The 27,518-nt window shown below is 38.6% G+C and overlaps 1 protein-coding gene and 1 pseudogene across 3 annotated transcripts in view; one reads left to right on the top strand and one right to left on the bottom strand.

Annotated features, from left to right (window-relative positions):
• The window catches only part of MSRA (methionine sulfoxide reductase A), a 372,548-nt gene that overhangs the window by 318,261 nt on the left and 26,769 nt on the right, over positions 1 to 27,518 (bottom strand). The gene's annotated exons all lie outside the window — the stretch shown is intronic.
• Positions 20,028 to 26,778, top strand: LOC307100257 (large ribosomal subunit protein eL21-like; annotated as a pseudogene). The gene is made up of 3 exons: positions 20,028 to 20,210; positions 21,316 to 21,335; positions 26,290 to 26,778. The product of its transcript is annotated as a large ribosomal subunit protein eL21-like (transcript).

The raw sequence follows: 27,518 nt of genomic DNA, 5'->3' as shown, positions 1-27,518 counted from the left end.
TATCTATTTAGGTCCATTGCCCATTTTTTGATTGGGTTGTTTATCTTCCTTTTGTTAAGTTGTATGAGTTCCCTGTAAATATTGGAGATTAAACCCTTATCGGTGATAACATTGGCAAATAAGTTCTCCCATGCAGTGGGCTTTCTTGTTGTTTTGTTGATGGTTTCCTTTGCTGTGCAAAAGCTTTTTATTTTAATGCAATCCCAATTGTTTATTTTCTCTTTAGTTTCCATTGCCCTAGGAGCAGTATTGGTGAAGAAATTGCTTTGGCATATATCTGAGATTTTGCTGCCTGTGGGTTCCTCTAGTATTTTTATGGTTTCCCATCTTATGTTTAAGTCCTTGATCCATTTTGAGTTTATTTTTGTGTATGGTGTAAGTTGGTGGTCTAGTTTCATTTTTTTTACATGTATCTGTCCAATTTTCCCAACACCATTTATTGAAGAGACTGTCTTGACTCCAGTGTATGTTCATGCCTCCTTTGCCAAATATTAATTGAGCATAGTGGTTTGGATCAATTTCTGGGTGCTCTATTCTATTCCATTGATCTATATGTCTCTTCTTGTGCCAGTACCAGGCTGTTTTGAGAACAGTGGCTTTGTAATACATCTTGAAATCTGGTATTGAGATCCCACCTACTTTGTTCTTCTTTCTCAGGATTGCTGCAGCTATTTGGGGTCTTTTTTTTATTCCAGATGAATTTTTGGAAAGTTTGTTCTAGGTCTGTGAAATATGCCATTGGTATTTTAATGGGGAGTACATTGAATCTATAGATTGCTTTGGGTAGTATGGACATTTTAATGATGTTGTTTCTACCAATCCATGAACACAGTATGTTCTTCCATCTGTTTATGTCTTCCTCTATCTCTTTTTTCAGTGTCCTGTAGTTTTTACTTCCTCGGTTAAGTTTATTCCTAGGTATCTTAATTTTTTTGGTGCGATGGTAAATGGGATTGCTTTTTTAGTCTCTCTTTCTGTAAATTCACTATTGGTGTATAGAAATGCCATAGATTTCTTGGCGTTAATTTTGTATCCTGCTACATTGCCGAATTCATTTATTAAGTCTAATAGTTTTTTGATGGAGTCTTTAGGGTTTTCTATGCACAATATCATGTCATCTGCGAATAAGGACAGTTTTACTTCTTCTTTTCCAATTTGGATGCCATTTATTTCTTCTTCTTGTCTAATCACAATGGCTAATACTTCCAGCACTATGTCGAACAGGAGTGGTGAGAGTGGGCATCCCTGTCTTGTTCCTGTTCTTAGGGGAAATGGTTTTAGTTTTTTCCCATTGAGTATGATGTTGGCCGTGGGTTTGTTATATATGGCTTTTATTATGTTGAGGTATGTTCCTTCTATTCCCTCCTTGCTGGGAGTTTTTATCAAGAAATGGTGTTGGATTTTGTCAAATGCTTTTTCTGTATCAATTGATATGACTATGTGATTTTTATCTTTCAATTTGTTTATGTGATGTATCCCATTTATTGATTTGCAGATATTGTACCATCCTTGCATCCCCGGGATAAATCCTACTTGGTCATGGTGCATGATCTTTCTGATGTACTGCTGGATCTGATTTGCTAGAATTTTGTTGAGGATTTTGGCATCTATGTTCATGAGGGATATTGGCCTTCATTGTGTTGTCTTTATCTGGTTTTGGTATTAGGGTGATTCTGGCTTCATAGAATGAGCTTGGAAGTGTTCCTTCCTCTTGAATTTTTTTAGAATAGTCTGAGGAGGATAGGTTTTAGTTCTTCCGTGAATGTCTGGCAAAACGCCCCTGTGAAGCCGTCTGGCTCCAGGCTTTTGTTTGCCGGAAGCTTTTTGATAACTGCTTCAATTTCTTCCATAGTTATTGGCCTATTAAGATTTTTAGATTCTTCCTGATTGAGTTTTGAAAGGTTGTATTTTTCTAGGAATATGTCCATATGGCATGCTCTGTCCATATACTTTGCTTTTAAAACCACATGGTTCCAATGGCACTTTAGATTCCAACTTCTTAACAGCTTTCTCAATTTCTTTCCTTATTCATTTCTTAATTTTCTTAATTTTTACTGAATTTATTGGGGTGACATTGGTTAATAAAATTATATAGGTTTAGGTGTACAATTCTAGAATATATCATCTGTGTGTTGTATTGTGTGTTCACCACACAAAGTCGTCTCCTTGCATCACCATTTATCCCCCCTTTAACTTTTTCTATGTCCTCCCATCCCCCTTTCCATCTGGTAATCACCATACTGTTGTCTGCATCCTTGAGGTTTCTGTGTGTATGTATGCTTAATCCCTTCACCTTTTTCACTTATCTTCTTCTACCCATTTTAATGGCAATTTTGGTAATTCCTATTTTCTTTAAAAATCATCCATTTAACCTAGTTTCACAGAGTATTCTCATTGCTATGTCCTCTGCATCTGAGGTTGCCTCTATAGCTAGGATCCTAACTTTTTACAGAAAGGTCTTCAACCAATTGCAACATGACTTTCACACTTTATCTTCTGGAACTCTGTCAGGCCCCAGATAGCCTATGTACTTTTGTCTCCTTGTCTTAGCTTATGCTTTTCCCATCTGGAATGTTTCCTTCTAATTTCTACACTTGATGAAATTCTACTTATCATTTCAGATCCCAATCAAATGTCAATGTAATTACAGAACAGAATTGGTCGCTCCTACCCCTATGTTTGGGTAACCCTTTGCTCATAATAATTCTCATAGGATTTCTCATATTGTGTCATAATTATCAATATTTCTCTGCAGCCAGGTTTTGAAATCCCTAATGACAGACTGTGCCTAATTAAATTTCTCTTCCTTTTTAACATCCTTGCTGTATATAATCCTAGTACTTAGCAAAATGCCTGACACATAATAGTAACTCAATATGTTTTGGTTGCACCCTGCAGTTGTCCTTTACAATTTGTAAGGATATAGTACACACAAACATAACATGTATTTTATCTGTTCCCCCACTACTTTAAGGACAGAAATCTGAATGTTTTGCTCTCCACTGTATCTTCAGCTCTCAGCATAGCACCAGGCATGTGGCAAATACTCAAAAAATATTTGTTGAATTAATATTGTTTGAGGTAAATTAAGCAGGGCTGAATCTACATGAAGCAACTATTTGTCTGAAAGAAAGAAGTACTGATCTAAACATCTTCAGGACTTGACATATTAATAGAGATTTGAGAGATCCTTATGCTGTAGCCACCCAAGTATGATAAGGGCTCATTGTGAAGCTCCACTTGAGGAAACTCTACCACTCTTTTGACATACTAGCATTTGAAACAATAGTGGTCATAATGTGGAACCAACACTTCTGCCTCACTCATTCATTCAACAAACATATACTGAGTGCCTACCAGGTGCCAGGTACTTCTGGAGAGTGTGAACATTTCCACATGAAGACATTCCAACCTCAATCACATATGCTTCCCCTTGAAAATAAGGGATGATGTGTTAATGCTATGTTAAAAAAAAAAAAAAAGAAATCTCCAAAAAAACCTGTCTGATAATCCCTCCCTATGAAGACTCTACTTGCTGCAGGAGAAGAGATGGAAAAATCATAAATGGAATTAACGTGGGGATCTATTTTATGTACTTTGAGAACCTAGCATCCTATTGTTTTAACTTTTACAAAGTATTTAAAATGAGACAAGATTAAGTGGTCCTGTGAGAGAAAATGTGCATTGCAATGTGGGAAGAAGCCATGGGGAGGTGGATTGATTTATGTTCACAGGCCACCTAAGCTTTCCAGATGGCCCCATATTTGTCATTCAGCACCCCATTCGACATCATTCCCCACCCATTCATGCACCACAATCACACGGCCATATAGTGGGTACCAAGGAATGTCTGAAGCCGAGTCAGATGATCAACATGAATCCATCTCAGCCCAGAAACATTCTGCCTGTCCCTGGATGTGAGAGAAACCCTGTTGTCCTGTTGGAAAAATAAGATGCTCTATTTAGTCCAATCAAGCAAATAGGAAGTTGTCAGAATTGCTTGACCTCTAACTGGAACGGTGATGGTCTGGCTTTCCTCGGCACTTGTCGACTGCAGCATATAAAAGGTCACTCTCCTTCCTGCATGCCACTCCATAATAAAGAGGCAGCTAAACTGGAGCAGGGTAGACGAAATCTGTGTAACTAAGTCATGTCACCTACAAATGGTTGAATACAGAAGGTACGTTTCTCAAATATGTGAAACGCTGCCACATGTTGGAATTCTATTTTGTTCTGTATGACCCCAGAAGGTAAAGGGGGGATCAGCAGATGAAATAGGAAGAAAGATCACAGCATCCCAGTTCAATAGAATAACTTACCAAAGATAGCATGGGTCAGCCAGCCTGTGAAAAAGCGAGCTCTCTATTGTGAAAACCAAGATAGTCACTTGACACAGATTCTGCAAAGGAGACGAAGGATCAGAAAAGTTATTTCGCTAGATAACATTTAAGTTATCATATCACCAAATATGAGAGTCCATTTTAAAAAGTGCAGAACACATCTAAAGAGAATTTTTTAATGCACTCATCAGACAATGACCTGAGTAACAAATGGTGGCTCTCGTTACATTTTCTCTCTAACTAAACTGCTCGCTCTACTTCTAGCCAGCAGTGAGACTTGCTTATTCAAATCTCCTGGCTCCAAACACCCCTGGTATAACTCTTAGTGGGAAATAAAATGGGAGAGAGGATAGAGAGCAAGCCACAAATATGGACAATCTACATCCTTAAAAAATCGGTCAGAAATAATTAAGAATTGGGTAAAATAAAACAGGGGAAGGCTGCTTCTGTTAGAATCTGAACAAATATACAAATATACAGGGTGGGGCAGAAGTAGGTTTACAGTTGTGAGTATGTGAAACACAGAGTTTATTCTTGTATTATTACCTATTAATTATTGTGTGTTTTTTCATATGAACAACTGTAAGCCTACTTTTGCCCCACCCTGTATAATGAAATAGGCCAAATCTTACTTGTTTCAAATCCAGCTTCAAATGGGTATTAACTAAATAATTTTGATGGTGCAAAAGGGAACAAAGTGAGGCTTAGATATGGGCTTAATTAAAGGCAAGGTCCTAACACTGGGCAGGAGCTCAGCAAATGTTTGTTGAATGAATGACTCGCTCTGTGAGGCCATCAGGCTTGGCCTTGCATCACAGAGCCAGGGGCTAACTGAAATCTAAGACCTTGGGAGCAAGAGATGATACACCCCACAAAGGGCAAACTTGGCAAATAGAACGTACCTATGTATATGCTGAAATCAAAAGTTGTGGTACCCTATCCTTCACTGGTTAGTGATGGTAAAACCCAGAGCTAAGAAAGGTCACGTTCATACTGGTTTTGTAACACATACTGCCATTTGATCACTTTCCTGGACAATTCAACTGTCAATATCAAATGAACTTCATGAAATTAATAATTTCAGCTCCTCATTAAGGTTCTTCCTAATATACACCGAACTACGATCAGAGACAAACTGTTTCTTCAAAAACAGTATATTTTCAAAATGTGTAAGTTCAAATGCAAACAGTACATCATAAGAAAAAAGAAAGCATTTATATACTTCAGCATTTTATTTTAGTACCCCAAATAGTATTTTAAATAGCATTAAAATTAAGTGCTAGGGAGAAAAGGGTTAAAATTGATTTATCATTTGATGTCAATGTGGTTCCTTTGCCAAAGTATTTCTATTAAAGGCAGACTCTATATGCATTTTATCTCCTGGTCTTAATTTGTGTTTTGCTATGCTCGACAATTTTAATGCCAAGAGTAAGAAACTAAGTGAGAAAGGGAATGTACTGGTCTGAACCTGGAGAGTTGATCTAATTGAAATGAAAAAATTAAACCCCTTCTCCATCTGTTCAGTACACCTGCTGATGGAGCACCACCACAGGTAGGAAGGAAATCCATCAGAGAGCATGTATAAATAGAATTTTATTTCATCTGCTAAAAGCTTGGCAGCCAAAGTGGGCGGGCTGCCGACATTGGCAGCCAGGCAATAGCTCTGAGCTGCTTTCATGTTTACGTGAAAGGAGCGAGGAGACAAAAACCTAAACACACAAAAGGAAGTAAAATTTCTCAACAACTCATATGACAATCAACCAAGTCATTAAGTTTGTTTAGAACGTGTCAGGCATTTCTGATGAGTGGTGGGGGAGACAAAGACCAGCCACACCCCCTCAAGAGGATCATACAGAAATCTGATGAAAAACAGACATGTCCACCCATCACTTATACAGCAAAGTTTACATGTTCCAACTTCCCTTGTGGCAATTATAAAATTAAGTCAAGAGTGAGGAGGACACTAATGACATGTCATATCTTTCTAAGGATGAGGTCACTGGAAATCCTAAATGTACCAAAATGTAAATCAGAATAAAATGTATTCATGGGAAAGAGAAACCAGCAGGCCCAATCCATACACCATCAGAAGTACCACGAATGGCAAGAGGCATTTGGGTTCCTCCTTCAAAGTTTAAGTCTGAGGCAGGAACTCCTCCTCACATCCCCATCAGCCTCTGGAATGACACTCACACCTTGAGGGAGAGCAGCCAACAGCTGTCAGGGTGAATAAACCAGCAGCAAGGGAAATGACAAAAGGATCTTGCTCTTTGAGCAAAAATGAAACCAAGGGACATCTCAAGATATACCTGATGTGAATATTTGGATCAGATACTTAAGAGCAAAATGTTAAAGGAGAGGCGAGGAGTTGGGGGAGGGAGAAAAGGAATGTTTATTCCACTGGGGGAAGTGTAGGCTTAGGGAAAACTTCTGATGCCCTTCAAGAACATTAAGGATATTATCGTGAAGATAATGACCTGCTATTCCATAGCCACCAAGGACAACAAGAGAAATGGGATTGAACTGTGGCAAGGGAACACTGGGTTAAATACAAGGAAGAATTTCCTGACAGCAAAGGTTATTAAACACTGAAAAGGGAAACTAGAGGAGATTAGGGATGCTCTCTGGGGGTCTTTAAAAAAGCAGAATAGCTTGGCAACTATCTGGGGGCGATTTAGGTGCAGCTCTGCCCGCTCCTCTGGCCTTCATCAGCGCTCTAATTCATCCCTCGGTCCGGACAAGACACATTCACCACAGTAAACTACTGTCATACTCTGTTCAATAATGAGCTCTCCGAAGAAGAATAAGCATTAAGAAAATGGCAAAAGCTCTCTTGAAAGTAAAACTCATTTTTCTTTATTTAAACTGCATGTTAGGTTTTTGTGGTTTTCTTTTTCTTTTTTCCTAACACATCTTTTTTCCTAACACAACCAAACAAAGCTCATCTCCTCTGATCTGTTATTCCAAAGAATTCAAAGGAGTCTGGGTAGAAGATTAAGTGTGGGGAATGTTCTGAGTCAGAGACACACAGAATAATTCATTACATACCTCTTTGCTAGGTACTGTTTAGCATAGGAAACCACTGCCAAGCGATTCTAGAATTTGGTTCTCAGGAAGCTAAGAAAGGAGATTCCCATTGGTTTGGCTACTAGGAGGCAGACTAAATGACATCTAAGATTCTAAAATTCTAGAGCCTTTGTTTATTTTATGACTGTATACTTGGTATTATATAAAAAATCAAATACTGAAAATATTGGGGGAAACACTTGGCAAAGTATGTAATTTTCTAACCACTATGCTATACATCTGAAACTAATAAAAAATAATATTAAATGTAAACTGTAACTGAAAAATAAAATTTTTTAAAACCCAGAATGCTCAACACTGATTTCAAAGAAAATACTTGAATTGAATTAAAGATTTCTGTAAGTAGATAAAAAATCTACTATCTAAAATTTCCATATAAAAATCTGTAATATTTAGTCCTAGTGATTTGACTAATACTAAATGTAGTAGGAGAATAAATATTAACTAAAAAAAATAAAATCAGAAGAGTTTCACATCCCAAAAGGTCCATTTCTCTAAATACATGAATTTTTATTCTCCCTCTATGACAAAACGAGAAAAGAGACTTTTTTGTTGTTGATAATCCTCATCTGAGGACATTTTTTCATTGATTTTTCTGAGAGTGGAAGGGAGGGGGAGGGACAGAGAGAGAGAAACATTGATGTGAGAGAGACAAATCGATTGGCTGCACGTTTCCTGAGCAGGGCCAGGGATCCAGCCTGCAATCGAGGTATGTGCTCTAGACCGGAATCGAACCCAGGACCCTTCAGTCCGCAGGCTGATGCTCTATCCACTGAGCCAAACTGGCTAGGGTGAAAGGAAGCTTTTGAAACCAGGATCCTCTTCCCCTGTCATACATGTCATTACACTTTGAATTTTCTTGTTTGTGACCTTTCTTCACCATTATTCTATCAGCTCCATGAAGGGAGAGGGTGTTTATGTTTTGTCCACCATGGTATCCACATCACATAACTCCCATAGACACTCAGATATTTTTTTAAATGATGGATTGAATGATTGAATGATTGAATGAACGAAGGGCGAGGATTTACCTAAGTACACAGTCCCAAGTGGTGTATGGAAGGGACTGTTATAGTATAGCAATTTGCTCTCCTCCCCATGACCCAGAGTGAACAAATGCCAAATAATGGAATGAACAAGGTATTTGGAGGCAGAAGACTTCATTTTAGCCCTAGTGTTGTCACCAATTAAGCCAGGTACTTCATCTCTCTGAGCCTCAATTTTCTCACCTGGTGTGTGTGTGTGTGTGTGTGTGTGTGTGTGTGTGTGTGTGTGTGAGAGAGAGAGAGAGAGAGAGAGAGAGAGAGAGAGAGAGAGAGAACAAAGAGAGTTGCAGTAACTTAAGGACAAAGAAAACAGTTTGTAATTAAACAGATGACAGTCAGATTTCCACATATTCTTTGAGTTTTTCATAAAATGTTTAAATAGTGGAGGAGTGGTACAGAGATAATAACTGGTGCCAAATGCTGATTCCAGGGAAGAATTCAGTAAGTGGAAGAAGGAAGAATTATAAAGCTCAGCCAATGAGAAGACACTTAGATATACTTAGCTGGTTTACTTCTATGCTGTTGGGAGGTTCATTCACTGCACATAAATAGCAAACAAGTATAGTAAGACAAGCATGCACTGAGCGAAGCAGGGGCCACTGCCCTTAAGAGGGGAAAATCTGCCCTGACCGGTTTGGCTCAGTGGATAGAGCGTCGGCCTGCGGACTCAAGGGTCCCAGGTTCGATTCTGGTCAAGGGCATGTACCTTGGTTGCGGGCACATCCCCAGTAGGAGGTGTGCAGGAGGCAGCTGATCGATGTTTCTCTCTCATTGATGTTTCTAGCTCTCTATCCCTCTCCCTTCCTCTCTGGAAAAAATCAATAAAATATACATTTTTTTAAAAAAAAAAAGAGGGGAAAATCTGCAAAATCCAGACCAGGAGGCTTGCCCTATAGGTTTGGATTTACAAGTCTAGTCTTCCATTGGTTATGACTTTCTACCTAGAACTTTACCCTTGGTCGTGGCAAACTGCCATCTGAGAGGCAGTGGTGCCAAATGGGCTGAACAACCCAGTTTCCTATTGGTATAGTGGAGAGAGCATACTTCCACACTCAGATTTTAAAATAGATACCATATAATTATTAAAGCAGTTACACATAAATAGTAACTAGCAGGGAAAAAAGAGGGAGGGCTGCATGCACAACACCCGGCATCTGCCACCAGTCCTCCTGGTTTCTGTACCTTCTGTGTGTTCTTTTGTTTTGCAAAATGATTTGGGAGATTAGGTGGGTTTTGTTTAGGCAGGACAGCTGAGGAAAGTTGGTGAATAAGTGCTACTTGATTGCACAACAAAAGATATACAAGGAGCCTCAGCCACAACTCAATTCCACTTGCCCCAACAATTTGAAATTCTCAATTAAGTTATTTTGTTAGCAAGGAGACTGGTGCAGGGGTCCTCAAACTTTTTAAACAGGGGGCCAGTTCACTGTCCCTCAGACCGTTGGAGGGCCGGACTATAGTTTAAAAAAAACTATGAACAAATTCCTATGCACACTGCACATATCTTATTTTGAAGTAAAAAAACAAAACCGCAAAAACACCCGCATGTGGCCCGCGGGCCGTAGTTTGAGGACGCCTGGTTAGGGAAAGGAGAAAATGCTCATTGCACTGAGATTATTCACTGTATAGAAATCACTGTAATCAGATCAACAGAACATTCTTTCTAAGGGCCCAAGAATTCCTATTTGGTATCACTACTGACATATTGGGAATGTGCCCATGTTATTGGTATGCTATATGAGGCTCTGCAAATAAAATAAGACTTAACAGCAGTCATTAATTCAGTAAGTAGGACTCAGGAACTAGGACTCTAACAAAGATTTCAGTTGACCAAAAGTCTATAGGGAAAATAAAAAACTTTATCCACTAAATATTCATTAAGAGGGAAATTCTGGTGCATTCAAAGAAATATTAGTCCCATTAACCCTCTCTGCCACATCCAAAAGCATGTATTGTAAGCATTACCACAAAAATAAATCATCTTTGAAAATGAAAACTGGAAGCATTCCAATTTTCCAAATACATACCATAGTTTATTTCAAAAATCGCTACAAGGAAAATGAAAAACAAACCAAAGATTGAGAAGATATTTTCAATCCATATAATAAAGGCTTGGTATTTAAAATATGCTACAGCCCTAACCAGTTTGGCTCAGTGGATAGAGCGTCGGCCTGCGGACTGAAAGGTCCCAGGTTAAATTTCGGTCAAGGGCATGTACCTTGGTTGCGGGCACATCCCCAGTAGGAGGTGTGCAGGAAGCAGCTGATCGATATTTCTCTCTCATCGATGTTTCCAATTCTCTATCCCTCTCCCTTCCTCTCTGTAAAAAAAAATCAATAAAATATTTTTAAATACAATATACTACAAATTAATAAGAATAAGACAACCCAAAAGAAAAATGTGCAAAGTATATGAATAGACAACGTAGAGAAAACAAAATCAAAGTTGCCAATATAAAAAGATGCTGGATCTCACTAAGTAATCAGGTACACAAAAATAACAGCAAAATATTTATTGTCCACCAGATTCACAAAATTTTCAAAGTCTAATATACCAAGTATTGGTGAAGATGTGGAAGATGCAGAGATAATGAGAACTTTGAAGAGAACTTTCACATCCCTAGTGCAGGAATGGTAACTGGTACAGATGCTTTGAGGAATAATTTGGCATTGTTGAGTACAGTTGACATATTTGGTAACTCAGCTCCATTTCTAGGTAATTCCCCTAGATATCACAATATATGTATAGAAAACATGTAAGTTGGCCATTATAGCATGGTTAGCACAAGGCAAAAAAAACAACAGAAGAATAGATAGCCCTACATGTTATTAATGGGAAAAACAGAAACCTGGCACAGGCTTTTAACTCCTTTTAAAAACAAATTTTCTAAGCTAATAAAGTAGAAAATATAATCTTGTTTCTTCACTTGAAATCTTTTCTTCTTATGTGGTAATGGTAAACATATACTAACCTTAGGAAAGCTAGTGATTTAGAGAGGGTTCAGTCCCTAATTTGAGAATTTAACTCTCATTAAATAAGAAGTTAAACACAAATAGCACCCAACAGTACAAGATAAATTTAAGGAATACACAGCTCAGGAAGTGTTCAGGTTATTTCACTAACTGCAAAACTAAAAATAACAGTGCTGCCAAAAAGGAGCCTGAACTTCACCCCCACCCAGCAGTAACATAAAGGCTAATAGGGAGCCTGAACTTCCACCGGCACCTTGAAATAATGAGAGAGTACCCCCCTTTTGCATGCTGGTATGCTCTCAGAGGAGGGCTGTTAAGATAGAAGTTTTAGATAAGATACAGAGTCTCAAAACATAATAACCAAAATGTCCAGGATATAATCAAAATCACTTGTCATACCAAGGACAAGGAAAAGCACAAATTGAACGAGAAAAGACAATCAGCTAATGACAACACTAAGATGACACAGATGCTAGAATTATCTGGAAAAGGTTTTAAAGCATTCATCATAAAAAAAAAGTCTCAACAACCAATTATGAACACACATGAAACAAATGAAAAATATAAAGTCTCAGCAAAGAAATAACAGATAAAATACAATAGCTGAAATTAAAACTCACTAACTGGAAAGAAGACAACAAAGGAAAAAATCAGGGAACCTGACACAGGAACAATAGAAATTACCCAATCTGAACAATAAAGAAAAAATTTTAAATAATCAGTGTCAAGAACCTGTAGAACTATACAAAAGATCTATCATTCATGTCATCCAAGTTCTGGAAGGAAAGGAGAAAGGGGGTAGGCCTAAAAAAGTACTCAAATTATGGCTGAACATTTTGCAAATTTGGCAAAAGACATAAACCTACATATTCAAGAAGCTGACTGAATCCCAGAATAAAACCGAAGAAATCCATGCCAAGATACATCATAAACTCTTTGAAAACTAAAGACAAAGATTTTGAAATTAGTGAGAGAGAAACATTTTACCTACAAAGGGAAAAAACAGTTTGAATGACAGCAGGTTTCTCATCAGAAACCACAGAGGCAAAAGGAAGTGGCACAACATTTTTCAAATGCTTAAAAAAAAGAACTGTCAGCCCAGAATTCTAAATCCAGCAAAAATATCCTTCTGGAAAAAGGGAAATCTAGGCATTCTCAGATGAAGGAAAACTAAGAGGCATGTGGCCATTAGACCTACCCTAAAAGAATAGCTAAAGAAATTACTCCAAACCAGAAATGGTAAAAATGCTAAAAACAAAACAAAAAACACTTGGTGTATAAATGAAATGTGACTATTATATTAGACTAGAGACCCGGTGCACAAAATTCGTGCACAGGTAGGGTCCCTAGGCCTGGCTAGCAATCAGGGCCAATCTGTGGGGTGACTGGTAGGGTAATCGGGGGGCTCCTGCTAGCACCCACTATGGCCAGCCTGGTGCTGCCTGCTCGCTGGCCCCACACTCCACTGCCACTGCCAGTCACCTCCCTCTGTGGGGCAACCAGCAGGGTGATCAGGGGGTCCCCACTGGCACCCACCTTGGAGGCAACCAGCTGGGGCAGCTCCTGTGTTGAGCGTCTGCCCCCTGGTGGTCAGTGCACATCATAGTGACAGGTCAGTCCACTGGTTGTTCTGCCGTTCGGTCGATTTGCATATTAGGCTTTTATTATATAGGATCATGCATAAATAGTATTTTGCCCTAATTAACTTGCAAAACTATTCTATAAAATCATTTAGAGATAACAAATGTGGTGTTTGAGTTATTTCCACAAAAAGATAGATATAACAAGCTCTTAATCAGGTCTATCACCTCCTATTTATTCCACCACTGTCTATGCCAGAAAGTCAAAGTCAACTTACATCATTTTAGCTTACAACAAGTTTTTTTTTTTAAATGTAACCTGCTATGAGTGCTAATACTGCCCATTGATCCAGCAATTCTACTTCTGAGTATATGCCCAAAAGAACTGAAAGCAAAGATTCATACAGATATCTGTATCCTCATCTCAAAGCAGCATTATCCACAACAGCCAAAAGGGAAAACAACCCAAGTATCCATGAACAGACAAAGAGGTAAACAAAATGTGATAGGTACATACAATTCAGCCTTAAAAAAGAAGGAACTTCTGATGCATGCTTCAACATGAATGGACCTGAGGACATGATTCCACTTACATGAGGTACATAGAGTAGTCTAATTCATAGAGACAGAACGTAGAATGGTGGTTGCCAGAGACTAGGGAGAGGGGGAATGGGAAGTTGTTGTTTAATGGGTAGAGAGTTTAAGTTTGAAAGATGAAAAGATTTCTGTGGATGGATGATAGTGATGATGGTGCTGACAGCACAAAGATTTCTGTGGAAGGATGATGGTGATGACTGTCATTGAACTATACACTTATAAATGGTTAAGATGGTAAATTCTGTTATGTATTTTTGCCACTATTTTATTAATGTTTAATTTAAAAATAATATCTACCATTTACTGAATACTTACCTATGTACCAGGCACTATGCTAAGAGCTTTGCATATATTTCCTTATTTCTCCTCCCAAGGACCTTTGAGGAAGATAGGATGATCTCTGTTTAACAAGTTAAAAATGGAGTCAAAATTCAAACTGAGGTTGGTGAAGCTCTGAATCCCATTCTATCTACCCCATGGTGGTAAGGACTATTTGTTTCAAAAGCACTAGAATAAAGCACTCCTGAGCCTCTGACCACAATATGAACCAATTTTCATGTAAGGGAAAATAACTTACAGACACTAACTGCAAAAGAGATATAAAAGGCACTGATATATGAGATGAAAAGGATGGCATCACTACAGAAGGTTCAAATTCTTCAAAGCCTAAACCAAAATGTTTTTCACATCCTAGGGGTAAGAGATTCTTAGCTATGAAACAGAAAATTTTCATTCTTATAACACTGTGGAACAAAGAACACAAACAGGTGACTTTTTTCCTTTTCTACAGTTGCTTTTAGAGAAATAATATGACCTGAGCACAACCAATGACCAAACTAAGTCATGCCTTGCAGTGGTGCTATTTGTCACAATCTGTTAGGTTTCAGAATAAACTCCTAACTTCAGTAGTCTCTGAACCTTTTCTTTCACTTTACCAAAATTTCTACACACTCACCTCTCCCTGTTTCACCGTGTTCTCTGGAACTCTTCCAATAATATCTCCTAACCCTGCCTGGACGCCAGGATCACATACTGGAATGCTACCCCTCTCCTGCCCCAGACCCTTTGACCTTCTTCCATTGCTACTATTCCAATTCCAAGTCTAGATTCACCCCATGCCACTCTCTCCAGGACCACCACTCACACCCATAGTGACTTTTTACTCTCTTCTAGCAGACCAAGGCACAGGGCTTAGATAAGAAAGTAGGGACTGAATTTCAGCCCCCACACCTCCTTGCTACACAATTGTATACAATGATCCTGACTCTGCCCCTCCCTCTAATGGTTCTCAGAACACCCCTGGAAAAAGACTAGAAAGATGCTGATCAACACAAACTGGCCTCAGCAATCCCACATAATGCCTTATCACACTCTTAATGCTGGCTGCTTCTGATATTCCAGTCTAACCGCCACATCCCACATTTATCTTCACTCTCAGTGAAGTTATTACTAGGACTGAAGCCGGCTATGGGACAGTACCCTCAGCTCTCCTCAATTTTCCCTCACTTCCTCTCTCCCTCTCCCTATTTTACTCTTCTCTCAATCCCCTCAGCTTCTTCCCATGCTGATAAAAAAGACTTTAAACTTGCTGGACAATCAGTTTGTCTGGTCCATGCTTTAGACCAAACCACAAGGCCTAAGACACAGTTCTGGGATCCTTTGGGGAAACTGAGAGAGGGAGAATTCAAGACAATGGAGAGCCAGCTGGGAGGGAATGGGTGCTCACGTCCTATTTTATACTGTTTCCAGTGGCTACCTAATTTGGTCACAAAGAATGTGGCCCTACTCTGCACTCTATCTAAGCCCATAACCAGCAACACAAACTCAAGATAAAAGCAAGCACGATGCTTTTTGTCTCTCAACCATGAGGGGAAAAATTCTTTTAATCAAATAAGATCCAAGATGTTAACAGCTGGTTCATAACTTGGTTTATTCCTTCAAAGAAGCTTTATGGGGTGGCCATTATGTACCAGTTCCTGTGCCAGGCATTGTTGCTAGTATTAATGAGGTATCAGGTAAACTGTAATTTATCAGTTATTGTTGGAAGCCGCCCATTGCCTTCGCTAGCAGAGAGGTGTGGACAAGGAACCCGGAAGGCTGGTCAACCTTGAAGCTCTGAAAGGTCAGAGCCAACCACCCACTGTCTAGTTGAGACAATGGTAGCTAAAGGAACCTCCACCTTTTAGTCTTATGTAATCCCTTGCTGATTGGCTATTACTGGAATTGCCTGCCTAGAGCTATGGGTGGATCCCAAATTCTTAATAAAAGGGATTGCAAGCCCAGAGCAAGGTGGAGTCCTTCCCCTTGAGTTGGGCTCCCCCCTGGCTCCCAAATATTCCCAAATTTATACTTTCTTGTCTAGTCTCTTTCATTTTCGTGCGGCCTCCTCCAGAGCCCGAACCCTGAACCTGAACCCTAAACCACGCGGGATGTGAAAGGGGTTCACTACAAGTTATTCTTATCCTTCTTTCTGCAACCCCCAATTATACTATGAATTCCTTATGGGCAGAAATTATATCCTAATATCCCCTACATCCTGCATAGTGCCTGGCACAAAGCAGGCCTTCTGGAATATTTAATTACTTCAGCAGTCCATACCTACAGCTGAAATATTTCCCATCTTCATTACCATTAATCACCAGCCCTGACACGGGCCTTGGCCACTACAACAGCTTCCAAGCTCATCTCCCTGGCTCATGTGATTTTTATCTCCTCTTCAGGATCTGAACCTATATCTTCTTTTTATATTAAAGAAAAACTGCATGGAATAAACAAGTTAAATGCTCATTTACATCTAGAGTCAAGAGCTGTATTTTGCCTGTGAGTCTTTATGTTAGTGAACAAAGCTAAAAAAAAAAAAAATGAAACAAAACATTAGAGTTTACGGAAAGGGAACTGATTGGTCCACTTAAAATACACCACCCCTAGCAAACTTACTTTCTGAGGGCCACACTTGCTGGCTTACAAGTATGGGGTTGGCCTCTTCTTCCTTTTACTCACAAAAGTAAACAAAAGAAAGGAAAAAAATTCCTCATAAGCAGGCCATTGTTTTTTACATTACAGCCATATCTTTGAAGGTTCAATGACACCTACTTTGACATATGTAAAATCTAGAATGTGAGCAGTGGTTCAGTCTTCCCTGTGTAATTTCTTCCTCACACCATTTGAATTGCTTATTTTACACATCTGTCAGAAGACTTGAACTACTGGAGTTTTCTGGCCAATAAAATGCAGCAACCTAAATAATGATTAACAAAATCTTATAGCTGTAAGGGCTACAACTAATTGCCTGATTTTCCATAGTAACATTCTATAATACATACGTTGTTGCAATAAAAGTTAACATACTTTAACCTATTGAAATAAATCTCATTATAATAGTGTTCTTTTCTATCTAGGATTTTGTACATCTATTTTAAATCCATTCCATCTGCCATCCATGTATAAGGCATCCTTCCCTGTTACCCAAAATAACTTCATCAATAAAATATTAGCATACTTAAATGGGTACTCAATAAACATTTGTTTAAATGAATAAATGAGTGAATAATTACAAAATGCTAGACTAAGGCCCCCTGAGAGGTTTGCATTAGTTTACAGAATCGTGTGTTCGTGTGTTCAGGTATATACATCTAAATGAGACTTAATAATAGGCATCAAGTAGCAGTTAACTAGTAATCCATTTCTGTCTTAATAATTCTACTTCAAAATATACACAAAAAAACGTGCTTAGATAGAGTTCATCTACAATCATACCACTAGTATTTATATACTTTAAAATAAGATTTGAAATGTTAATACTAATATGAAATATTAATAACCTATATGTCAATGTGTTTGTAAAATAAAAGGGCTAAAAGTAAAGAAGAATGCATTATGTTAAACCTAAATGTATGCTTGAAAATGTAATCAACACAATTTCTTGAACATACCTTTAAAAAAAGGTTGTACAAAGGAGTGGTTGTTATACCCAGTTAACAAGGAGCATCTTAATATGGGACCTTTTTCATTTTAAGTTATGTAACAAGTAGGCCAGAGAGAATACATTGGTAAAAAACTTTGTTGGGTATTACAGTTAATATTTATTATTAAATCTTAAATCCAATAAACACTATACATGTAGCTTTACCAATACAAAAAAAATTTAAAGATTTCTAAAGGTATGTTTGACATCTGTGTTTTTAAATTCACTTACTTTTTATTATAGTGTTAGAAAATAATTAGACATAAAATAGTCTGGATATAAAATAAGTTTGCTCTTACTAAATTCGCTACAAAGAAGTTAGGAAATAAGCTAGCAAATAATTCCAACTTTAAGGGCAAATGGTCTTAAACAAACTAAAGAAGTTGCATATTTAGCAAACTTGTTTAAGAAGTAAATTAAAGTAAGTAAAATCGGTAATAAGACCGTCAGCATTAAAATGTAGCTGTAATTTAACTTATTGAACTTCCTTTTTGTTTCACTTATTGTTGGGTTTTAGTACAGGCATGAGTGATCCTGTGAACCGTTCAAAAATGAAGACAGTGGCCAGGCAAACACCTCCTTTTCCAGTGCCTATCAGCACGTCTTTTATGTTTTGGCGTCCATCTTAGGAGTATCAGCGAGGTGGTGTATAAAGAAGCTTATAAAACAAAGGTCGTCATGTTGGCAACACACATGAACATTAAGTGATTTCATTTTATGGAAGATCAAAATGTTGATTAGCAAAAAAGTTGAAGTAAATACTTAAGCTTAACTATGCAAACACCTTTTTATATATATATTTACTATACTTGTATAGTAAATGCCATTGCTGATGTATCATTACAATACTATAAAAACCATTTTAGAATTTGATTATTCAAAGCATGCAATAATATAAACAAAAACCAAAAAAAATGGGAAAGGATTAACAAATCCATGATTGCATACTCAAAACAAAAGCATAGATCCTTGGAGCAGTCTTTTATATTGCCCAAAATGATTGGTACTTATGTGAATGTATACGATTTTCCTGTATTCTTTTAGTATATAAAATAAAAAGGAAATATAATATTACAGGAAATCATAACCTACTACAACTCAAACTCTCTTCTTTAGAAATAGAATATTTATAACAAAGAGGGTGGTCCACAAAAAAAACGTGCCTTACAATTAATCTATCCTACAAAAATGCTGATTTTTAACAGCCGAACTATCACAATGTAATCATAACCAGGCCTAAAAGGAAACATTTATTGTTAAAAAAAATTAGATATAAAGTATAAATGCAAATAAAATACTGGGTAATATTGAAAAGAAAATCGATGAACTTTTTAGTAGATTTTCCTTCTACTTAAAACATTTTGAGAGAGCCAAGCTATAGTAATCGTTTAATTATACAATCTAATGAACTAAAAATAATGGAATTTTTCTCCCAAGTATTTCAAACACAGCTCACTACTTCTTATCCAAAAGATTTAAACTTCTATTCTCTACCATTCCCAGCCATTTCTGCCAACATCATAAACATTACCTTTTGTCATTTCCTTCTCACAATGAGAATTCCCTAATCGCACACATCTTTTAGACATAGACACCTCCCCACCCACCTCCCCACCCACCTCCAAAAACTGGTTCAGAGCAAAGACACACACAAAAATAATGACCAAGCTCACATTTCTTGTTTGCCCTTCAAGCGAAGTCGGGTGTCTTCAGCTTGCCTTTCTGGTCTTCAGTGTTGTCACTCATTGCTGGGGGATGTAGTTTAGGACAGCATGAAGCAGCAGAAATAAAAGCTGTTGCTTTAAGAAAACGTTTCTTAAACACATGGATAAAACAACTTTTACTCTGACTTCCTGGCTAGGTTGCATAAAATCTTAGAAAGGCTTGAAAAGTGAATATCTATAAATGGGAAAAAAATAAAATAAAATCTAAAAACTTACGTTCTGAACACATTCCGAAGGATGTCTGATTTGATTTGAAAGCAGGTTTGTATTGATGAACAAACTTTATTTTGTAGAAAATTAATATTCTCTCTAATTAGAAATTTGCCTTGCCATCTTCTATATTAATCCTGTCCCTCATGGTATAGTCATACATGCAAAAAATCAAGTAAAGTATTTCCCAAATGCATGGACACTGTGGAAGCTTCATTTTGAAAAAGGCTTTTATTTCCCTAAATACTGGTGACCAAACGTCATTGAATGTACCAACACTTTCAAATAGCCCAAGAGACTTAAAAAAGCTTCTAAGTTTGAAAACCAAAAAGTTCTGAGTTTTTCTGTACCCCAGGACGATTTTCTTTCCTGAAGCTCAAGCCGAGAAAGCAGACAAAAGAAGCTGATTTGACTGAGCTGTGCCAAGTCTTGCCTTTTTTTTCTTTCCTCAGCTCTCCCTCTGCCTCTCTCTCTCCCTCTTTCTCTCTCTCACTCTTTGCTCCCAGTATGGCAACCTTCCGAGCAGTCTTGGCGGAGGTCCAGCCTGTGCCAGTCTGTCTGAATGCTTGTCTCCAAAAGATGTCCTTTGCGGATCAATTAATACATTTGAAAACAGGAAAATGTGGTACGGTACCGAAATCCTGGCACCAACAGCATCGACTTCTGCCAAATCACCTTACAGATTTCATGGTATCCTACCTTTCATAATCATTACTAACATGTTCCCGGAGCAATAACGGAATACTAGAAGCCATTCACTGTTTAGTAATAAGGAATCTGTTCCCTAGAAATATCCATATGCAACATATGCACAACCTACAGTAAATCAAAATTCTCCTCTGAGAAGAGATGTATGTAACTTTAATAAGCACCACATACTGTATTTCTTTTTATGAGACTTGCTTTCTCTTGCCCCGCTGCAAAGAATCATGGGAGAATAGAAAAGGAGGCATACAGATTAAAATTAAAACTCTATGCTCAAGTAAGTAATGCTTTACCCTATGGGAAAAGAACATAGTTCTGACTGATCAGCAATTCCTATTATTAAGGAAACTCTAATTTTATAAACTTAACCTATCCAAAATTTTACAAGAGGTAAAGGGGGGAATTCTTTTCAAAGCATAAATATCAATTAAGATGAAAAGAAAATACTTAGGATGGATTTAGTAAAATTAAGTATATTTTAATATATGATCCTCAATTTTCAACATAGTCACTTGTTTGCTAAATTCAGACTAGTAAAGTATAAATACTGCTTATTTTTATTTGTAGCATGCACACCTTTTGAAGCAAACTAGCCATTTTGTGCTTCACATATTTACCTGTCCTTTGCAGATCAATTAATAATTTGAAAACAGGAAACTGTGGTATGATATGCAAATCCTGACACCAACATCATCAACGTCTGCAAATCATTTTCTGATATTTCATTTAAAAAATCATTTTTACCTTTGATGCTTGAAAATACTCTATAATCAAAATGGTTTCATAAAAAGAACCAGAATAACAGGTTATAGTCCTTGGCCCTGTCTTTCTAATGTATGTAACCTCAAGGTCTCAAATTACTTAATCTATATAATCCTCAGTTTGCTTATCTGTCAAATATAAAAATGAGTGACTTCCTCCTCTGTGCTCCAAAAATACTCTGTTTATACTCAGCATACCTTCATTCTAATTGTATTATAGTTAGCTGAGTATGTGTTCTCTATCAAGCAAATGTGTCACCTCTCAGGCAGGACCATCTGTCACTTATCTAAGAAAACTGAAAGTCTTGCATAGAACTTTTCATATGTAGGTGCTCAACAAATCTCTCAGGTAAATGAATTATGGCCATGGATCACACAAATATTACCCTAATGTTTTCTAAATCTATCAAATCCTATATAATAAAAGGCTAATATGCAAATTGACCGAACAGTGGAATGACCAGTTGCTATGACACAGACTGACCACCAGGGGCAGATGCTCAATGCAGAAGCTGCCCCCTGGTGGTTAGTGCACTCCCACAGTGGGAGCACTGCTCAGCCAGAAGCCCTGAGGCAGGCTCAGGGCTGGTGAGTGCAGCAGTGGTGGCGGGAGCCTCTCCCACCTCCGTGGCAGTGCTAAGGATGTTCGACTGCTGGCTTAGGACCGCTCCCCTAAACCATCAGTCAGACATCCCCCAAGGGCTCCCAGACTGTGAGAGAGAGGCCACAGGCTGGGCTGAGGGACCCCTCCACCCCCAGGTGCATGAATTTCATGCACTGGGCCTCTAGTACTATCTAATAAAAGAGTAATATGCAAATCATCACTCCACTACACTCACAAGCCACGCCCACCAGCCAATCAGAGTGAGTATGCAAATTAAACCAAAAACATGGCGGCAGTCCCGCCCCCCACCGGGTGCCAGTGCCTGAGGCTGGCTGCAGCCCGGGAGATGAAGAAGCCGCCTGCCCTGTGATCCCATGCTGCAGCCAGCAGCAGAAACCTCAGGTCCGCCTGCCCCACGTCCTGAGGGAGACTGAGAAACCAGGCCCCAGCGCCTGAGGTTGGCTGCAACCTGGGAGATAAAGAAGCTGCCTGCCCCGTGATCCCAAGCCGCAGCCAGCTGGAGGAGCTGCCCACACCTTGTCCACCCACTCCACGTCCTGGGGGAGATGGAGAAACCAGGCCCCAGTACCTGAGGCTGGCTGCAGCCCGGGAGATGAAGAAGCCACCTGCCCTATGATCCCAGGCCACAGCCAGATGGAGAAGTCGCCCCCACTGCATCTGAGGGAAGATGGAGAAGCCACCCGCCTGCGGTCCAGGTGCCAGCACCTGCTGCTGGCTACAGCCTGGTAGATGGAGAAGCCGCCCACCCCACAGTCCTGGGCACCAGCACCTGTGGCTGGCTGTGGTCTGGGAGACAGAGAAGCCGCCCACCCTGCAGTCCTGGGCGCCAGCACTTGCAGCTGCAGCACAGGCGAAGCCACCTGCCCACCATCCCCTGAGGCTGCAGCCAGCCTGGGCGTCTATGGCTGACCAGAGGGAGGGAAACCCGGATCCCGGGTGCCTGTGGTCGGCTGGAGGAGGGAATCCTGGGTACCAGGTGCGGGCCGAGGCAGAGGTGGTTAGGGGCAATCAAGCCAGCAGGGGAGCAGTTAGGGACAATCAGGCTGGTAGGCAGAAGCAGTTAGGGGCAATCAGGCATGCAGGCGAGCGGTTAGAAGCCAGCAGTTCTGAATTGTGAGAGGGATGTCCAACTGCTGGTTATCCCACGAGGGGTCCCAGATTGGAGAGGGTGCAGGCCAGGCTGAGGGATACCCTCCCCGCTGCCCCCCATGCACGAATTCCATGCACCGGGCCTCTAGTATGATAATAAAAAACAAAACCACATATTACTAAATCATAAATTTGAAAGATCAGAGAAATGCTACAGAGATATAAGGGATGAATTAAAGCAACAAAAGTCCTGCACTATCCTTTCAAATAGAGGTGGGCAGAATGACAGTGTTTGAAACTTATAATAAAAGTATTGAAAACTACAGAAAAAGAGAGAATCTCGAAAGCAGCAAGAGAGAAGTGACTCCTCATGTACAAGGGAGCCTTGATAAGATTAACAGCTGATTTCTCATTGGAAATGATAGAGGCCAGAAAGGAGTGGGATGATATGTTCAAAGTATTGAAAGAAAGAAAGAAAAAAATCTAAGAATTCTATGTCAGCAACACTCTCCCTCAAAAATCAAGGAGACATTAAGACATTCCCAGATAAACAAAAACAGAGTTTATTGCTAGCTGAACTGCCCTACAAGAAATACTAAAGGAACTTCTCTTTCAGGCTAAAATAACAGATAATTAGACAATAACTCTAACCCACATGAAGAAAATAAGAGCATAAATAAAGGTAACTATAAACACAAAGATTAAAACCAGAATAAAGCCTTAACCGGTTTGGCTCAGTGGATAGAGCGTTGGCCTGCAGACTCAAGGGTCCCGGGTTCGATTCCAGTCAAGGGCATGTACCTTGGTTGCAGGCACATACCCAGTAGGGAGTGTGCAGGAGGCAGCTGATCAATGTTTCTCTCTCATCGATGTTTCTAACTCTCTATCCCTCTCCCTTCCTCTCTATAAAAAATCAATAAAATATATTTTTTAAGAAAACCAGCATAAATGCATTTTTATTTGTAACTCTTTTTCTCCCTCCTTATTTGAAAGACAATAGCATAAAGTAATAATTATAAATCTGTGTTGGTGGGCATATAGTTTATGAAAAGGTAAACTCTGACAGCAGGATAAAGGAGGGATGGAAAAGCACTATATAGAAGCAAAGTTTTTGTATACTATTGAAGCTAAATTGGTATTAATCTAAATTAAATTATTATAAATAAATATGTTAACAGTAATCCTCAGAGCAACCACTTAAAAAGGGGAGGGAGAACTAGACTGTTACCATAGAAAAATGTTTTTAAATATTTATTTAACACAAAAGAATGCAGTAATGAAAGAACAAAGGAACCAAAACAAACAAACAAAAAAGAAACAAATATAAAGAGAAAATGAAAGAAGTAACTCCAATCTTATCAATATTTACATTAAACTTATATGAACTGAAGACTTCAATTAAAATCCAATTCACAGAATGGATAAAAATAAATGATCCAACTACATATTGTGTACAAGAGACATATATTAGATTTAAAGACACAAATAGGTTGAACGAAAAAGCATGAAAAATATGCACCATGCAAACAGCATCCAAAAGAAAGCTTGAATGGCTAACATTAATATAAACAAATAAACTTTAAGACAAAAATTGTTACTAAAGACAAGTAAGGACATTTTATAATGATAAAAGAGTCAATCCATTCAGAAGATACAACTATTATGAACATATCTTACCTTATAATAGGCAAACATGTAAATTGACCATAACTCCGCTATGCCCACAGCCAATCAGAGTGAGTATGCAAATTAGAAGGCCAAAGATGGGGGCCGCCCAGCTGCTCCAAGCGCGGATTGGCCAGGCGGGCCAGGACGCCTGCTATGAGAGGGAGGGCAGGGGGCGAAGGGATCTACAGGAGCAGAGAACCACAATGAAGACAAGACTGCAGACTCTGGAGTCTGCAGGGAAGACGAAGATGGCAGACTCCAGCTGGAGTCTGCAGCAAAGACGAAGAAGGCAGACTCTGGCCGGAGCGAAGGCCTGGGTCCCAGGTGCTAGAGGAAAACCGGTGCTGGAAGCCAAGGGAAGGAAGGCCTATTGCACGAATCTCTTTGTGCAACAGGCCTCTACTATACACATAAGAGACTCAAGTACATAAAGCAAAAAATGAAATAATTGAAGAAAAAATACAATTCTTACAAATAGACAATTTTCCAATAATAGTTGGAGACCTTAAAATTCTACTTTCAACAATGAACAGAACAACTATATAGAAGAAGAGGAAAGAAACAGAAGACTTAAACAACACTATAAAGCAAACAGACCTAACAGGGATCTATGAAATACTCCACACAACAACAGTTGAATACACATTCTCAAGAGTACACAAAACATTCTCCAGGAAGACAATATGTTAGGCCATAAAACAAGCCTCAATAAATTCAAAACCACTGAAATCACACAAAGCATTTCTCCAACTATGATGGAATAAAAGTAGAAATCAATACCAGCATAAAAAATTAGGATAATCACAAATATATGAGAATCAAATAACACTTCTAAATAACCAATGAAGAAATAATAAAGACTAGACTGAAAATAAATGAAAGAGAATAGAAAAACAATAAAGAAATTAGACAAAGGTATTGCAACAAAACTATAAACCAATATCCCTTGTGAATATAGATGCAAAAATTCAAAACAAAATACTACCAACCTGAATCTAGAAACATATAAAAAGGATTATAAACCATGCTCAAGTGGGATTTATCCCAGGAGTACAAGGTTGGTTCAACATATAAAACACAATCAATGTAATATACCATATTAATAGAATAAAGGACAGAAAACACTTTTTCATCTCAATATACAGAGAGAAAAAATTTGACAAAACCCAACATCTTTTCATGATTAGAAACTTCAATCTGAATAAAGAAAGGAAGAGCACTGAAGAAGGAATAAGTACAGGTAAAATAAAAAGGTTTTATTTTTCTAAATTAAGAATAGAGCTACCATAGAATCCAGCAATCCCTCTCCTAGGCATATACCTGAAAAATTTGAAATCATGTATTCACAAAGATATACTAGTATATACACCCCTGTGTTCACTGCAGCATTATTCACAGTGAGCAAGACATGGAAACAACAAAAGTATCCTGCGATAGAGGAGTGGCTAAAGAAGAAGTGGTACGTATACACAATGGAATATTACTCAACCATAAGAAAGGATGAAATACTACCATTTGCAACAACATGGATGGACCTTGAGAATATTATACTAAGTGAAATAAGTCAGTCAGAAAAAGCTAAGAACCATATGATTTCACTCATATGTAGGATATAAAACTGAAACTCATGAACACAAACAGCAGTGTGGTAGTTGCCAGAGGGAAGGGGGTGGAGAGAGAAGGGAGTCCTAATATATGGGGACAGGAAAAGAGCTGACTTTGGGTGATGGGAATACAGTGCAATATACAGATCTTGTAACCTGAAACCTATATGATCATGTTGAACAATGTCACCCCAATAAATTTAGTTTAAAAAAACTTTTTTTATTTTAAGTGATCTAACAGATAACAGTTTGTCCAAAAGAATAGCAGCAAGCTTCCTTTCAGCCAGAACCACGATCTTCCAATAATTTGCCAAAAGGACTAACACAAAGGGAAAGAGGAGAGGCCCCCACTAAATGTTCTCTAGGTCTTTTAGAAAACATGGAGTTGTTCCTTTGGCCACATACATGCGAATCTACAAGAAAGGTGATATTGTGGACATCAAGGGAATGGCACTGTTCAAAAAGGAAGGCCCCACAAATGTTACCATGGCAAAACTGGGAGTCTACAATGTCACCCAGCATGCAGTGGGCATTATTGTGAACAAGCACATTAAGGGCAAGATTCTTGCCAAGAGAATTAATGTATGTTTTGAGCACATTAAGCACTCTAAGAGCCAAGATAGCTTCCTGATAGCTTCCTGAAACATGTGAAGGAACATGATCAGAAAAAGAAGGAAACCAAAGAGAAAGGTACCTGGGTTCAGCTGAAGTGGCAGCCTGCTCCACAGAGAGAAGCACGCTTTGTGAGAACCAATGGGAAGGAGACTGAGCTGCTGGAACCCATTCCCTATGAATTCATGGCATGATAAGTGGGACAAAAATAAAAAAGACTTCTGTGCTGATTTTTTTTAAAAATAGCAGCAATGTACTCAATTATATGCTTTATGGTGTGTATACATAAACACTTATGAATGCTTATATATAGGTGAAATGAATGACAATGATGATACAAGCGACAAGAGGGAGAATTTAGGATTGTTTTGTTATTATAAGGCACTCACACTACCTGTGAAGTGGTACATAGTGTTATTTGAAAGTGGATTTTGATCAGTTGTGAATGTGTATTGCAAACTTCAGGGCAATCATTAAGAAAAGTAAAAATTGCCCGGGCATGGCTCAGTGGTTGAGCATCAACCTATGAACCAGGAGGTCAAGGTTTGATTCCCTGGTCTGGGCACATGCCCAGGTTGCAGGTTCTTTTTAGAGATGAAAATGTTCTGGGACTTGTGGTGATGGTTGCACAACCTAGTGAATATACTAAAACTGCTGGATCATATACTGTAAAATGGTGAATTTTATGGTATGAGAATTATATCTCAATAAAAATAAAGTTGCAGTCACTTTCTCCAGTATTTTTGAGGGTTGTGAATGATTACTTCCCAAGGTAAACCCACAAAAGCCCTTTAAGCCTCTTACATAGAGGAAATACTGTACGTGAGCTATAAAGCCTTGTCCATAAATCTGCTTCAGGAATCTATCCAGCACATTCTAATGCCTTACTCTGTTTTGACTTGGTTCAATCCCATCCAACTCCAGGTTTCCTGAC

Source organism: Cnephaeus nilssonii (assembly GCF_951640355.1).
Source record: "Cnephaeus nilssonii genome assembly, chromosome: 5".
NCBI classification, from domain to species: Eukaryota; Metazoa; Chordata; class Mammalia; order Chiroptera; family Vespertilionidae; genus Cnephaeus; species Cnephaeus nilssonii.
Note: the sequence above shows the minus strand (reverse complement) of the source record. Positions and strands in the feature narration are given on the sequence as shown.